The sequence below is a fragment of the Podarcis vaucheri genome (genome assembly GCF_965113315.1).
Source record: "Podarcis vaucheri genome assembly, chromosome: 18".
Classification (NCBI taxonomy): domain Eukaryota; kingdom Metazoa; phylum Chordata; class Lepidosauria; order Squamata; family Lacertidae; genus Podarcis; species Podarcis vaucheri.
The window spans coordinates 4727593-4742237 of record NC_138756.1 but is presented as its reverse complement, the minus strand read 5'-3'; the positions used below and the strand labels follow the sequence as shown (position 1 = coordinate 4742237).

The following is a 14645-nucleotide window of genomic DNA, read 5'->3' as shown; positions in this document are numbered from 1 at the left end:
TGAGCACTGCAACCCCAGAGTCGTTCGCAACTGGACTTAACTGTCAGGGGTCCCTTTACCTTTAACCTAAACAAAATATCCCCCAAGATATTATTGCAAAGGTCAGAAGGTGGAGTAGTGGAGGAGAACACCCTCTCCACTTCTGGAACAACCAGATCAGCCTCTGCCAACCTCCTGGTTGGACTACAACTCCCATGAGCCCCCAGCCAGCATGGCGGCGAAGGCTGAAGCAGATTTGCAAGCTTTCTGCCTTCATGTTCTGGAAGCTGCTTAATTGCACTTCCTCCTGTTACAGCCTGCAGTTGGAAAACCGCAAAAAGCATCAGTTTGTCTGCAAGCCCCACCAAAGCGCAGTTGTCTATAAATAGGGACAGGCCCGATTGCTCCATGACCAAAACAAAAAAATAAGCTTTAGAAATCCTCACTTTCCTGCAAGAAACAACAACACAGGCAGCATTGCTCGCACCGTTTCAATGGAAACCTGGGCTGGAAAAGGTTTGGTCTCTTGCCATTCCCTCTATGGAGCTCCCATTTTATCTTCACAACAGCCCTGCCAAGTGGGCCAGGTGTGGGGACTGCAGGCCCCAGAAGTTGGGGTTGAGGGTGGGAGTTTGCAGCTTAGCAATGCCTGGAGGACCACAAGGAAAACGATTCTAAAACGTTCACCAACTGCAGCTGTGTCCTGAGAAACTCACGAGCAACCCATGAGTGCAAGCAGCCCTTTCCTGCTGTTTCCCCCTCATCCATTGCATGGGGTTGGACTAGATGACCCTTAGTGTCCCTGCCAGCTCTAAAATTCTTTGAATACTCATATTCCTTTCAAAAGCCACCCTCAGCCTGGGGGTATTCAATGGGTTGTATTCAATTATGCCCTGCTCAGAACAGACCCACCAAAAGAAAATAAAGCTAAGTTAACTCCAATGGGTAAGAGCTAGAGATGAAACAATGGAGGAGAAAACTGAATAATATTATAATTTTAGAATACTTAACTGTGAAGATACATAGAATGAAAGCGTTTAAGGTCAGTAAGAAAGAGGAGGATTGGTTTGAGAAGATACTGAATGATTTGAGTAGGTTTGAACAATTTGGGGCAATTAAAATGTTAAAAGTTAAATAAACCTTGTGGAGGGAGGAGTGTTAAGGTATATAGAAGGGTACATATGGTTGATTTGAATATGTTATTATGGAATATTATTGAATATGTATATTATTGAATATGTATTTTACTGAATATTTTATACCCAATGTATCAGCCACCTGGGGGGTTTCACTGTTTGTGTTTTGGTGGTTGCTAAAAAATAATACATATATATATATATGTTCACTCCAATGGGTTCTAGTCAGAGTTCAGACATAGGCAAACTCCGGCCCTCCAGATGTTTGGGACTACAATTCCCACCATCCCTAGCTAACAGGACCAGTGGTCAGGGATGATGGGAATTGTAGTCTCAAACATCTGGAGGGCCAGAGTTTGCTTATGCCTGCCTTAGTTCAAACCATGCTCTAAGGAGCCTTGTATCAACACAAGGGGCACATCCCCTCTGGGAAAGCCTGCTGCATGCAAGTGGCGGACGGGGGCTAAAGAGGGCAGAGCGCCACAGATGTGAGCCTTGTTTTGTACAGCAGAGAGCACAAAAAAGGCAAGTGGTTTGCACAAACACACCCCTATGTCTCCCCATCATGGCAAGAAAAAAGGCATGATCAGAGCACAAGAGAACATCCCAGCCAGACAAAAGGACATGGAACTGCCTGGAAAAGGAGTATGACTTGGGGAACATCCCAAGACCCAGAAACAGGGACATAGAGGGCTGGCATTCAACTCCCTGGGTTCAAAGGCAGGCATACGCAAACTCGGCCCTCCAGATGTTTTGGGACTACAACTCCCATCATCCCTAGGCTAACAGGACCAGTGGTCAGTGATGATGGTGAAGGGCCCCAGAAATAGGAATTCCAGCATGCTGTTATCAAAGCCACTGTTACAAGAAGGGCAAGGCCATAAGCAGGCAGACAAACAAAGCCTGATTGGATAAGAATGTAAAGTCTCACTCTCTGTTTTTTTTACAGATACAACTTCTGTATCTGGCAACTTCTGTTTCAGTGTATCTGAAGAAGTGTGCATGCACACGAAAGCTTATACCAAGAACTAACTTAGTTGGTCTTTAAGGTGCTACAGGAAGGAATTTTTTTATTTTGACAGAAACCAGATGCAAGGAGGACAGGAGATAGAGCTGCCTTGGCAGGCATTTGTGCAACTGGAGCTCAACGGCACATTTTTGGCCCAACACCACACACACACATCCCCGAAACCTTTGTCTAATGCAGTCCACAAAAGCCTCTCTCTCAACACAGCGCAATCCTGCACATGCCTATGCAAGAGAAAACCCCTAGTGAGTTAAACGGGGAAGCCGCATCGAAAGGGACCACAGGAAAAGACAGTCCATTGGGCCTATCTAACTCAGTGCTGTCTACACTAACCGGCAGAAGTGCTCCAGGATTGTCCAGCTCTGCTGGGAGATGCTGAGGGCGGAACTTGGGACCTGAACCTGGAACCTTATGTATGCAAAGCTTATTTTAACCTTTGATTCCTCCTTTTTAAATTCATTATAGCCGATTTTCTCAGCCGCACTGTATTTATTTTCATTTCCTGGAGACATTCTTCATATGGAATTGATTCCTAGTGCAACTACTCTCCCCATTTGGCCAAAGATATAATATATTAAAAAAAGACGAGCCACATCCAGCCGGGAACCCATTGAAGCAAATGGACGTAAGTTAGGCAAGTTCATCAACTTCTCAATATGCAATCCTTTGCATACCTAAGCAGAAGGAAATCCAATTGAATTCAATGGCCCTTACTAACCAATAGGTGTATGCACCCGTTTTCTTAGGAATAAGTCCCATTGAACTCAATGAAACATACTTCTCAAAAACTTAAAATTTTCAAGGGGGAGCAAGACTGTTGTGCAACAGGCTGGCAACAGTCACACATCCGGAAGCTGCTTGTTTCTGCTAAAACAGGCTCCCCCAACCTCAGCCCTCCAGATGTTTTGAAACTGCAATTCCCATAATCACTGGTCCTGCTAGCTAGGGATCATGGGAGTTGTAGGCTAAAACATCTGGAGGGCCGAGGCTGAGGAAGCCTGTGCTAAATCTGAGGTAGAGCAAAGCAAACCTTGACCCTGTCAATTTCAGTGGGATTTCTAGCCAGCTTTCTTCCATGGACTCGGGGGGGGGGGGGGAGAATATCCAACTTTAGCCACTCAAGAGTGGATCCGTTCATGGGCGTGGCCAGGATTTATTTGGGAGCGGGGGCAGGCTTTATGTCTGGGAGGGCAAAACCGAGTTATCTGCCACACAATTGGTCAGTGAGTTCTATTTATTTATTTACTTGATTTAAGGGGGGCAGCTGCCCCGCTACCCATGGATCCATTGAAATCAATGGGTCTACTCTCAGTGTGGCTAACATTGGCCATTAAAGGTAAAGGGAGCCCTGACCATTAGGTCCAGTCGTGGCCGACTCTGGGGTTGCTGCGCTCATCTCGCTTTATTGGCCGAGGGAGCCGACGTTTGTCCGCAGACAGTTTTTCTGGGTCATGTGGCCAGCATGACTAATCCACTTCTGGCGAACCAGAGCAGCGCACGGAAACACCGTTTACCTTCCCGCTGGAGCGGTACCTATTTATCTACTTGCACTTTTGACGTGCTTTCAAACTGCTAGGTGGGCAGGAGCAGGGACTGAGAAACGGGAGCTCACCCCATTGTGGGGATTCGAACCGCCTAGGCTCTGTGGTTTAACCCACAGCGCCACCCGTGTCCCTTGACATTGGCCATTACCCCACATTAATAATACTACTGATGCTATGCTACTTGGGAGCAAACCCCAGTAAACCTAATTGGGACGTCCTTTCCCACCTGAAGGCATGGCCAAACTTGGCCCTCCACCTTTTTTGAGGACTACAATTCCCATCATCCCTGACCACTGGTCCTATTAGCTAGGGATGATGGGAGTTGTAGTTCCCAAACAGCTGGAGGGCCAAGTTTGGCCATGCCTGCCTGCAGAGGCTTTTGCTCTGCACCACGCCACAGGGATGACATGGAAGTCCGTGTCCCCCCCCCCCTTCCCATTCATTGCAATGAATGCTCGTACTCCAGGGTATGTTTCATGAATCTGTCTGGCCGTTTTTAAAAATTGTGTGGTCTGCCACTCACCGCTGCAACTCTTACCCTACAACGATCTGGTACTTAAGTCCATCTTGCTTAACTGAGTAGACTTGGAAGGGCAGAATGTACTCTGCTTAAACAATGAACAGTATATTAACAGTATATGAAGGTTAACAGAAAATTGCAACTTATTTTCCCGCTATTCGATATACACCCTGACTTTGAGGGTGACGGGAGGGGGGAATTCCAGCACCCCCACCCCGCTGGCAGCCGACCCACCCCGCAAACCTCTCCTGCAATGCTAGGCAGCACTTACCTGGGGGGCAGATCGCCTTGAGACCCACCACACGCTCCACAATCGCTTTGCGGATTTCTGTCTTAAAAAGGACACTCACCTGGTTTGCTTGTCTTTTTTTAAAAAAAATAAAACTTCTCTCTCTTTCTCTCGGCTCTGCTTCTTTGCAAATCCGAAGACGGGGAAAGCGCGCCTTTTTCCCTTCCTCCGATGGAAAAATTAATTAAAAAATTTAAACTATTACTCAATCCCAAATGCTTCCGTTTAATCCAGGTATAGATCTCACGTGGCAATATTATGCATATTATATTGTATATATTTTATATGTATATATATATATATATGTGAGTGTCTATTAAAAAAAGCTGGAAGCGAAAGGTCCCCCGCAACTGGAGCAGCCCGCGCAAAATGCTCCTTTTTTACGCCTCCAGTCTTTAGAGTTTGGCGGGGAAAGTTGCGGTGGGCCGTTCGGAGCCTCCTGATTGGTCGGCGGTGGCGGGAACTGGGAGGAAGTGGGCGTGGCTTCATCTCGGCTCACTGGCCATTCCGGCTTGCCGCTCGGGGGGGCTGAGTGCGCATGCGCGACGAATAATAGCTCAGGCACCGACTGATATTGCTTAAAACGTTCAGCTTGACTTGGCCATCCCAGCTCTGGAAGCTGTTTTGCTTTTGCAAAACATGAGGTTGCAAACCCTCTACTCACTTACCTGGGCGTAAGCAGTGTGCAGTTCAATGGCAGTTACTTTTGAGTAGGGATGTGCAAAAGTTAATTTAGTTTGCATTTAACAATGGATTTATCAAATTTGCGCTTTCTGGAACTGTGAAAACACCACCCATTTAAAGCAGAGGTCTTCTCCCAAATAATATTTGGAATTGTATTATTAAGTGTGCCGGGAATTGGACCCCTGACCATTAGGTCCAGTCACGGACGACTCTGGGGTTGCAGCGCTCATCTCGCTTTATTGGCCAAGGGAGCCGGCGTACAGCTTCCGGGTCATGTGGCCAGCAGGACTAAGCCGCTTCTGGCGAAACCAGAGCAGCGCACGGAAATGCCGTTTACCTTCCCGCCGGAGTGGTACCTATTTATCTACTTGCACTTTGACGTGCTTTCGAACTGCTAGGTTGGCAGGAGCAGGGACCGAGCAACGGGAGCTCACCCCGTCACGGGGATTCAAACTGCCGACCTTCTGATCGGCAAGTCCTAGGCTCTGTGGTTTAACCCACAGCGCCACCCGCATCTTACCTGGTTGCTTTGGATCAGTCCTTTAGGTCAAGTTTCCTCACTTTTCTTTTTTCATTAAAAGCTGAAACACACATGCACAGAGCCCTAACAGAGATGAACTGGTGGGAAAACCATAAAAAAATACAAAATAGTGTGTGTCATTTTAACAGGTGAATTTCTTCAAATTTCTTCAATGAGGGGTCTTAAAAAATATGATTTTGGGAGTGAAGAATTCAAATCTGCTGCTGTTTTTGTGACTGAACAATGTTTAGCTTAGTAAGTCTACATTTGATGAAGAAGCACATAAACTGTTTCCAGGAAACCAAAGAATTTTAATTTTACCCTGTGAAAATGTCAGGCAATGCTAAATAATAATATGTAACTGCAGTTACTTGGCAATCATTTTTTATTATTTCTGTGCTATTTTACCCACATTTTACTTACCAGGCAAAACTAAATTACTGTATATTAATTTAACCAAAGTTCCCAAGTCATGTTACAACTTTTTGGCACCCCTCATTTTTTGGAATTGGAAAGCTGAAAAATTCAATGCACCCTAATACAACCACAATGGGAAAATATTTCTAAATATCTTGTTTTGTCTAGCATGCCAGCAAAGTTTTAAAATGTTCTGCTTTATGTCAAACCTATAGACTTCAGAGTGCCTTGCTACACCCTAATTAAGCATGCTGACTTAATCAAAATGGCTAAATCCCATCATTTAATTTGCATAGAGGCCTTTTGGTCTTCCAGTATTATCCTTCCAATGTTATCTTGACTACCATAATCATATCAAAGAGGGAAACTGCTGAAAGAGTCAAACATATCCCAATTGTATTCATTCAGGATCTTGAAGAGAGGCAAAGGCATTACTGAAAGTCTTAAATCTATTATTATTATTAAATTTACTCAGCAATGCTGATTGCTGTTATCAGCACAATTGCTGATACAGTATGAGGAGTCACTGTGCTAATTTTGTAAAAGTTTAAGCCCTAATTTAATTGTCGTGGACTGTGTTTTTTGCATTCATTGCCAATTAGCATTCTTATCTCCCCCTTCATTCCTGGCAGTTTGTTAACTTTTCATGCATCTGGTGAAACTTTTCATGCATCTTGGGTCCTCTAGCCTGCAAAAGCTTGCATCAGAACACATTTACTTCTTATAACAAAGACCAGTGTAAAATTAAGTGTTAAAAGCCTGCACACATCACTACAGGGGTTAATATAATCATCTCAGCAATAACCACCATTTGTCAAATATTTAATTATCACTGATAAAAGGCACTGTGAGGCTCTTTGATTTTCTTTGTTGCCACACTGGAAATACTGGAACAATTTGTTGAGCAAAAAAGAGAAAAAGATGATGGATCTCTAAAGGTAAAGGGACCCCGGACCATTAGGTCCAGTTGCAGATGACTGCGGTTGCGGCTCTCATCTCGCTTTACTGGGCAAGGGAGCCGGCGTACAACTTCCAGGTCATGTGGCCAGCATGACTAAGCCGCTTCTGGCGAACCAGAGCAGCGCATGGAAACACTGTTTACCTTCCCGCAGCAGAGGTACCTACTTATCTACTTGCACTTTGACGTGCTTTCGAACTGCTAGGTTGGCAGGAGCAGGGACCGAGCAACGGGAGCTCACCCTGTCACGGGGATTCGAACCGCCAACCTTCTGATCAGCAAGCCCAAGTGGCACCGTGGTTTAGACCACGGCGCCACCCGCGTGGTCTACTGGGGATTTATTATATAGAACTGCGGTGTCCTGAGTATGAGGTCCCTGTCTCATGTCTCCCACAGAGAACAAAACCCGTGAGGCTGAACTTAAAATCCCAGAAATGTTAAGAATCCTGGGAATTGTAGTTTACCCCCAGCAATGCTACAATCCCAAGCACCTTTAACAGACTTCCCAAGGTTCTTTGTGGGGGAGCTATGCACTTCAGGTGTGCTTTGTTTTTTTTTTAAAAAAAGATATTTATTAAAGTTTCCATTTTTTTGCAAACAAAAAGAAAAAAGCAAACAAAAAAGTTAAAAACACATTGTCAGAGCTGCTTGAAGATCCTAGCTCACAGAGGATCACGCTAGCCAGCGATCATTAAGTAAAAGTCTTTATTGAATTACAGTTTCCATTCTCACGCTGCTGCGCGCAACTCTACGTCTAGTAGCTAGATCGACGAAGCTCCGTCTGAGTCTCCGCCCCGTGCGCACCAACTTAATATCCTAGCCCTGCTCCACCTTTTCCGCCTGACTGTCCTCCTCTGGGTCCCTCTACCCCCCGGGGCTTCTTCCTTCCGGGATTCTTCTGACGCTGACCCGGACCCTCCTGCCTCCTTGCGCCGGGCTTTAGGACCTGGCTCCCTTTCCGGGCTGCTTACTGCGCCGCCTTCCTCTGCATTTGAACTTGGCGCGCGCGCCCAACCTTCCACTTTCCTCTTAACCGTTTCTTCGCTCCCCGATGGAGGTGTGGCCACTCCTGACTCATGCCCTCCCTCCTGTGGTGAGCTGCCAGCGCTTGCCCCCTGGCTCCCTTCCTCTTCCCTGCTCTCTGGCGGTGACGCTGGTCCCGATTTCCAACTGCTCTCCTCTGAGTCCCCTCTGGCTCTATCTTCCTGGGGTGCCCCCCTAGACTCCCCCCTTGCCCTGGCCACTGGTGCTCCTTTCTGTGAATCCTCTGATTCACTGGAAAGACTCGGAGATCTCGGGTCGTCGTCATCACTCATCTTTTCTTCTGCCTCCTCCCCTTCGCTCTCTGTTTCCTCCCTTGCCCTTGCCTCTGCTCCTAAACCCCTGACATCCATCCCCCCCTCGAAGCCCCCCATTCCCCCCTCCCCTCCTTCCGGTGCTGGAGCTGGGGTCTGCTGTTGCAAAGGGACGAACGTCGGATATCGTTCGCTTCCCGTGGCGGGCCTCCATCTGAAGTCTCGCGGGTCTCCCTCCCTGCTCTCGTCGACGACGGTCACCTCCGCTTCCATCTCTGTGCCGCCGTGCTCGAAACCAGGGTCGTCCCCGAAAACGTCCATGTCCGTCTCTCCCTCACTTCCTCCTGGCGGCGTTGCTCGTCCTGGGCCTTCCAGCCACCTTCTGCGGAACTGCTCCTCTGGTCTATCGTCCCACCAATACGAGGGTTCTGATGCAGATCCCGAGGGTGACCCCTCCGGGGAACGGACGTCTTGTGTCGGGTCCTCGTCCGAGTCGAACCCCCGGAAAGTGCTGGCCGAAAGCGTGGGCGTGAAAAGCCAGTCGTCGAAAAAGTCTGCTGGCATAGGTCTATGTGGGAAGAGGGCATGAAACTCGTCTTTGAGTAGAGGTTCGTCCAAGGCGTAGCCCGGCACCCAGCTGTTCGCACTGGCCGGGGTGCCCTCCTTGGCGAGAAAGTATTCTACCCCCTCTTCCCCCCATCTGGAGTCCAAAATCTCCGTGACGTCATTGATGCGCTCCTTCTGTGCCACTCCCGCGTGCCCCGTTCTGTCTCTGACCGGACTCGGCGCCGTTCCGGGTTCCTGGAACCTGTGCGGTGCCTTGTAGGGAGTGAGCACCGATCTGTGGAACACCGGATGCATTCTGGAACCCTCCGGAAGTGCCAGTCTGAAAGCTACCGGGTTGACCTGCTCTTCGACTTGGTAGGGCCCCAGTTGTTTATGCCCTAGTTTCTTCTTGGCCAACGACCTGGCCGGCACTGCGTGGGCTGCTAACCAGACCCAGTCTCCCACGTGGAGCTCTTCGCCAACCCTTCTGTGCCTGTCCGCTTGTACCTTGTATGCGTGTTTGGCCAGCTCCAGGTGGCGCCTCAGCTGATCGTGGACTTCCTGCAGCTCCGACGCGAACGCATCTGCTGTCTGCGGCTCCCCCTCCCCCATTCTTTCCAGTCCCGGGAAGGTTCTGGGGTGCCTCCCGTTGTTGGCGAAGAACGGCGTGACCCCCGTGGACACGTGCTTCGTGTTGTTGTAGGCGAACTCGGCAAGCGGCAGGTAATCCACCCACGTCGCAGGCTGTTGATTCGCATAGCATCTCAGGTACTGCTGCATGATGGCATTGACCCGCTCCGCTTGCCCGTTGGTCTGCGGGTGTCTCGCCGACGCCAGGTTGATCTTGACGTTTAGGAAGCCCATCAGCTTCTGCCAGAAATTCGAGATGAACTGCCGCCCGCGGTCGGACAGAATAGACCGTGGCAGACCGTGAACCTTGAACACGTGGTCTATGAACAGTTTGGCGGTTTGCTCCGCCGTGGCCACCTTCGCACACGGAATGAAATGTGCCATCTTGGAAAACAGGTCCACCACCACCAGCACTGCCGTCTTGCCCCTCGAGCTGGGCAGATCTGTGACAAAGTCCAGAGCCACCCTTTCCCAAGGTTCGACCGGAGTTTGCAGCGGTTCCAACAGTCCTGCCGGCGGTCTGTGCACTGGTTTGGCCCTCTGGCAGGTGTCACACCTCGCCACGTAGTCTGCGACCTCCCCTCTCATTCCAGGCCACCAGAAATCCCTGGCAACCAATTCCACCGTCTTCTCCTTGCCAAAGTGCCCGGCCGTGGGCGCGTCGTGCAGCTGCTGCAGCACCTTGGCGCGAAGGTCGTCTCCCGGTACGTAGATGGCCCCTTTACGGATGAGCAATCCATCTCGTAGCTGGAAACCGTCGGCCTCAGCCTTGCCCCTTTGCACCTCTGCCATCTTTGCTTGCGCGAAAGAGTCATCCTGCAACGCTCGCCGCACCGCCTCCAGGTCCACGGTGGCCGCGGCGCACGCCCATACTGTTGGTGCGAAGATGTGCATGGCGGCCGCTGGCGTTGCGTCCTCCAGATACTGTGGCTTACGGGAGAGGGCGTCCGCCATGATGTTAGTGTCCCCCGGGACATACTCTATGCGGAAGTCGAAGTTCGCAAAAAACTCAGCCCAACGTATCTGCCTCTGGTTTAGGAACTGTGCCGTGCGCCAGTGCTCCAGATTCTTGTGGTCCGTGCAAACCTGCACCGTGTGCTTGGCGCCGATCAGGAAGTGCCTCCACGCTTTGAACGCTGCATGAATGGCCAGCAACTCCCTGTCCCAGATGGTGTAGTTCTGCTCGGACTTGCTGAGCTTCCTGGAGTAAAACGCTCCCGGCCGCCACACCCCCTGCTGGTCCTTTTGCAGCAGGACCGCCCCCACGGCTCTGTCCGAGGCGTCTGTCTCCACCCTCATCGGCCTGCTGGGGTTGACGTGAAGCAGCTGCTCTTCCGACGCGAAGAGACGCTTGAGTGCCTGAAAGGACTGCTCCGCCTCCTCTGTCCAAACGAACTTCTTTTTCTTGGAGCTAAGCGTGTCTGTGATGGCCGCTGTCTGCATAGCGAAGCCCTTGATAAACTTGCGATAGAAGTTCGCAAAGCCGACAAACCTTTGGACCTCTTTCCGGTTGCGTGGACTCTTCCAATCCAATACCGCTCGAACCTTGGCGCTGTCCATGGCGAGCCCCTTGTCAGACAACTTGTAGCCCAGAAAATCCACCTCCGTCACGTCAAATTGGCACTTCTCCAGCTTGGCGTAGAGCCTATGTTGCTTTAGTCTGGTCAGCACTTCCTTGACGTGTCTGTCATGCTCCTGCTGCGATTCCGAAAAGATCAGGATGTCATCTAAGAAACAGACGCACGTCTTGTAGAGAAGTCCCGCCAACACGTGATGCATGAAAGCTTGAAAAACGTGGGAGCCATTTTGCAATCCAAAAGGCATAACTCTGTATTCGTAGGTACCCAGTGGCGTGAACATGGCCGTCTTCCACTCATCTCCCTCCCGCATGCGAATGAGGTTGTACGCCCCTCGCAGGTCTAACTTGGTGAACACTTTTCCCTTCCGCACCTTCGCCAGGAGGTCGTCTATTCGGGGCATGGGGAAGTCCGACGGCTTGGTCCCATTGTTTAAAATGCGATAGTCCACGACCAGTCTTTTTTGGGGCGTGTCTCGCTTTTTAACAAAGAATACAGGACTGCCCCCCGCTGCCTTGGACTCTCGGATGAAACCGCGCTCCAAATTATGATCTATGAACTCTTTGAGTTGTTGCAGCTCGTCCTCTGACATGGAATACAGTTTCCCTTTAGGCAGCGCCGCCCCCGGAAGCAGGTCAATTTTGCAGTCATATGGTCTGTGAGGGGGTAGCCTGTCCGCCTCCTTCTCGCAGAAAACTTCCAAAAATTCTGCATACTTGTGGGGAATCGCTTGCAGCGTGCCTAGCAGCAGCTGTGACTCCTCTTCCTCTCCTTCCTGCCGGGGCACGATGCAGTGTTCAGCACAAAAGGAAGAGCCGAAGATCAGCTGCCTCTGGTACCAAGCCAGCGTCGGGCTGTGCTTGTCCAGCCAACTCATTCCCAATACAATGGGCGTATCTGATAGTTGAGTGACATTGAAGCTGATGATTTCTTTGTGATTCCCAAGTCGCATCGCCATTGGCGGCGTCTGCTTCACCACTTGCCCCCCTAGCAACTCCCTGCCATCCACCGTGACAACCTGCAGGGGCAGTGTGGCCGGCAGCAACTGTATAGCGTGCTTGTCGACAAACTCCTGCCCTATAAAGTCCGCGTTGCTGCCCGAGTCGATAGTAATTGGCACGTCCATGGTGATTCCATTGGGCAGCTGGAGAGATGCGGTGAGCCTCACCACTGGTTTGGGCGGGAGGGGGTTCACGGGCTGTAAAATCTCTGGGGACTGCGTCACTAACACGTCTGGCTGGGCCCCAGGGCCTCTTCCTCCAGCCAGACTGCTTCGTTTCCCTGCTGTGGTCCTCCTTGCTGCGTTGCTGCAGTCACCATTGCTGAGGCTGCAGTGAGCTTGTGGAGCCTCTGGGGACACTCTTTCGCCATATGCCCTGGCTCCTCACAGACGTAACACTTCCTGTTCCCTCTAGGAGGCTTCGCTTTCACTGCTGCCGGTGCTAGGGCTCTGGTTGCTGACTGAGCCCTTGCACCTCCAACCTCCATAGGTTCGGCTCCTCCTCCTGGCGGAGGCGTGGATTGCGCCCGCGCTGCTTCTCTGGGAAGGAAGGAGGGGCCCCTGGCTGGTTCGCGCCCTCCACGCCCTTCGTCCCTGCTCCACGGACGTTCTTCCAGCCTCACCCCCACTGCCAGTGCCCTCTGAACGACCTCCTGGGTGGTTCGGGGTCTCTCCCCCCTCGCGATCTCATCTTTAATCGAGCTGTGCAGCCCCTCCCAAAAGAGGTCTCTTACCGGGGCCGAATCTCTGTCCCATTCCAGGGCACTGACCAAGGCGAAAAAGCGGGCATGGTACTGTCTGACGCTGGCCCTCCCTTGCCTTAGTCCATGCACCTCCTTCCGGGCAAGATCCACGTCAATACTTGATAAAAAACACCCATCCATCGCTTTAATAAAGGCATCTGCATTCTGGAGCGCCGGATCCTTATCTCTCCATAAATTGCGTAGCCATGCTTTAGCATCCCCATGCAAATGGGACATGATGAATCCCACTCTCTCTTGCTCATCTCTAAAGTCTTTATGCAGCAGTTGCAGTGCGCACAGTACGTCTGCTCTAAAGTTGGGATACTGTTGCAGGTTCCCATCGAAGTGAGAGACCAGCCCGCCTGTTCGTCTCGCCAACCCAATTCCCTCCTGCCGGGGTGTCTGCTTCGTCAGCACGTCTAACCTGACCTGGAGATCCCTGCAGGCGGCAGCTGCTTCCTCCTCTCTCTTCCTGGATGCGAGAGCCTCGGCATTCAGTTGTGCCACTGCTTTTCTGAGTTCCTCTATCTGCTGCTCAGCCGTCATGTCGTCTGCTGTTCGTGAGCTCACTAGTAGGCACCTGTTTCTCTCCCCTCCTCGGGGCTGTAGATGCCCACAATTTGGGGACGGAGCTTACTGTCAGAGCTGCTTGAAGATCCTAGCTCACAGAGGATCACGCTAGCCAGCGATCATTAAGTAAAAGTCTTTATTGAATTACAGTTTCCATTCTCACGCTGCTGCGCGCAACTCTACGTCTAGTAGCTAGATCGACGAAGCTCCGTCTGAGTCTCCGCCCCGTGCGCACCAACTTAATATCCTAGCCCTGCTCCACCTTTTCCGCCTGACTGTCCTCCTCTGGGTCCCTCTACCCCCCGGGGCTTCTTCCTTCCGGGATTCTTCTGACGCTGACCCGGACCCTCCTGCCTCCTTGCGCCGGGCTTTAGGACCTGGCTCCCTTTCCGGGCTGCTTACTGCGCCGCCTTCCTCTGCATTTGAACTTGGCGCGCGCGCCCAACCTTCCACTTTCCTCTTAACCGTTTCTTCGCTCCCCGATGGAGGTGTGGCCACTCCTGACTCATGCCCTCCCTCCTGTGGTGAGCTGCCAGCGCTTGCCCCCTGGCTCCCTTCCTCTTCCCTGCTCTCTGGCGGTGACGCTGGTCCCGATTTCCAACTGCTCTCCTCTGAGTCCCCTCTGGCTCTATCTTCCTGGGGTGCCCCCCTAGACTCCCCCCTTGCCCTGGCCACTGGTGCTCCTTTCTGTGAATCCTCTGATTCACTGGAAAGACTCGGAGATCTCGGGTCGTCGTCATCACTCATCTTTTCTTCTGCCTCCTCCCCTTCGCTCTCTGTTTCCTCCCTTGCCCTTGCCTCTGCTCCTAAACCCCTGACACACATAAATTTCACAACTTATTTTCTCATAACATATTTCCCCGACCTCCTCATACCTCCCTTTCTTGCATATCCAGTTCAAATTATTTGTGCAGCAAATCCATATCTCAAAGCATTACAGCTTTAAAAAAAAAGAAAAACAAGAACACACATTATTTTCTCTCCAACATCTTAGGTTATTATAACCTTAAATTCTTACTTATAAAAAGAAAACCATTTTATCATATTCCTTTGTACCATTACAGCTAGAAACCACTTAATTTCAATCCAACATCATTCAACATTCATTAATTTTACAGTATTTTTGTAGATAGTCCTTAAATTTTTTCCAGTCTTCTTCTGCCGACTCTTCTCCCTGGTCACAGATTCTGCCAGTCATTTCTGCCAGTCC

The 14645-nt window shown here is 50.6% G+C and overlaps 2 protein-coding genes across 2 annotated transcripts in view; one reads left to right on the top strand and one right to left on the bottom strand.

The window, feature by feature from the left end:
- UHRF1 (ubiquitin like with PHD and ring finger domains 1) overlaps positions 1 to 4864 on the bottom strand; it is a 32154-nt gene extending 27290 nt beyond the window's left edge. Inside the window, exon 1 of the mRNA XM_082206328.1 lies at positions 4557 to 4864. The gene's annotated coding sequence lies outside the window, so the exon portion shown is untranslated. The remainder of the gene's footprint in view (positions 1 to 4556) is intronic.
- The window catches only part of LOC309522824 (perilipin-3-like), a 187360-nt gene that overhangs the window by 132138 nt on the left and 40577 nt on the right, over positions 1 to 14645 (top strand). The window lies entirely within an intron of this gene.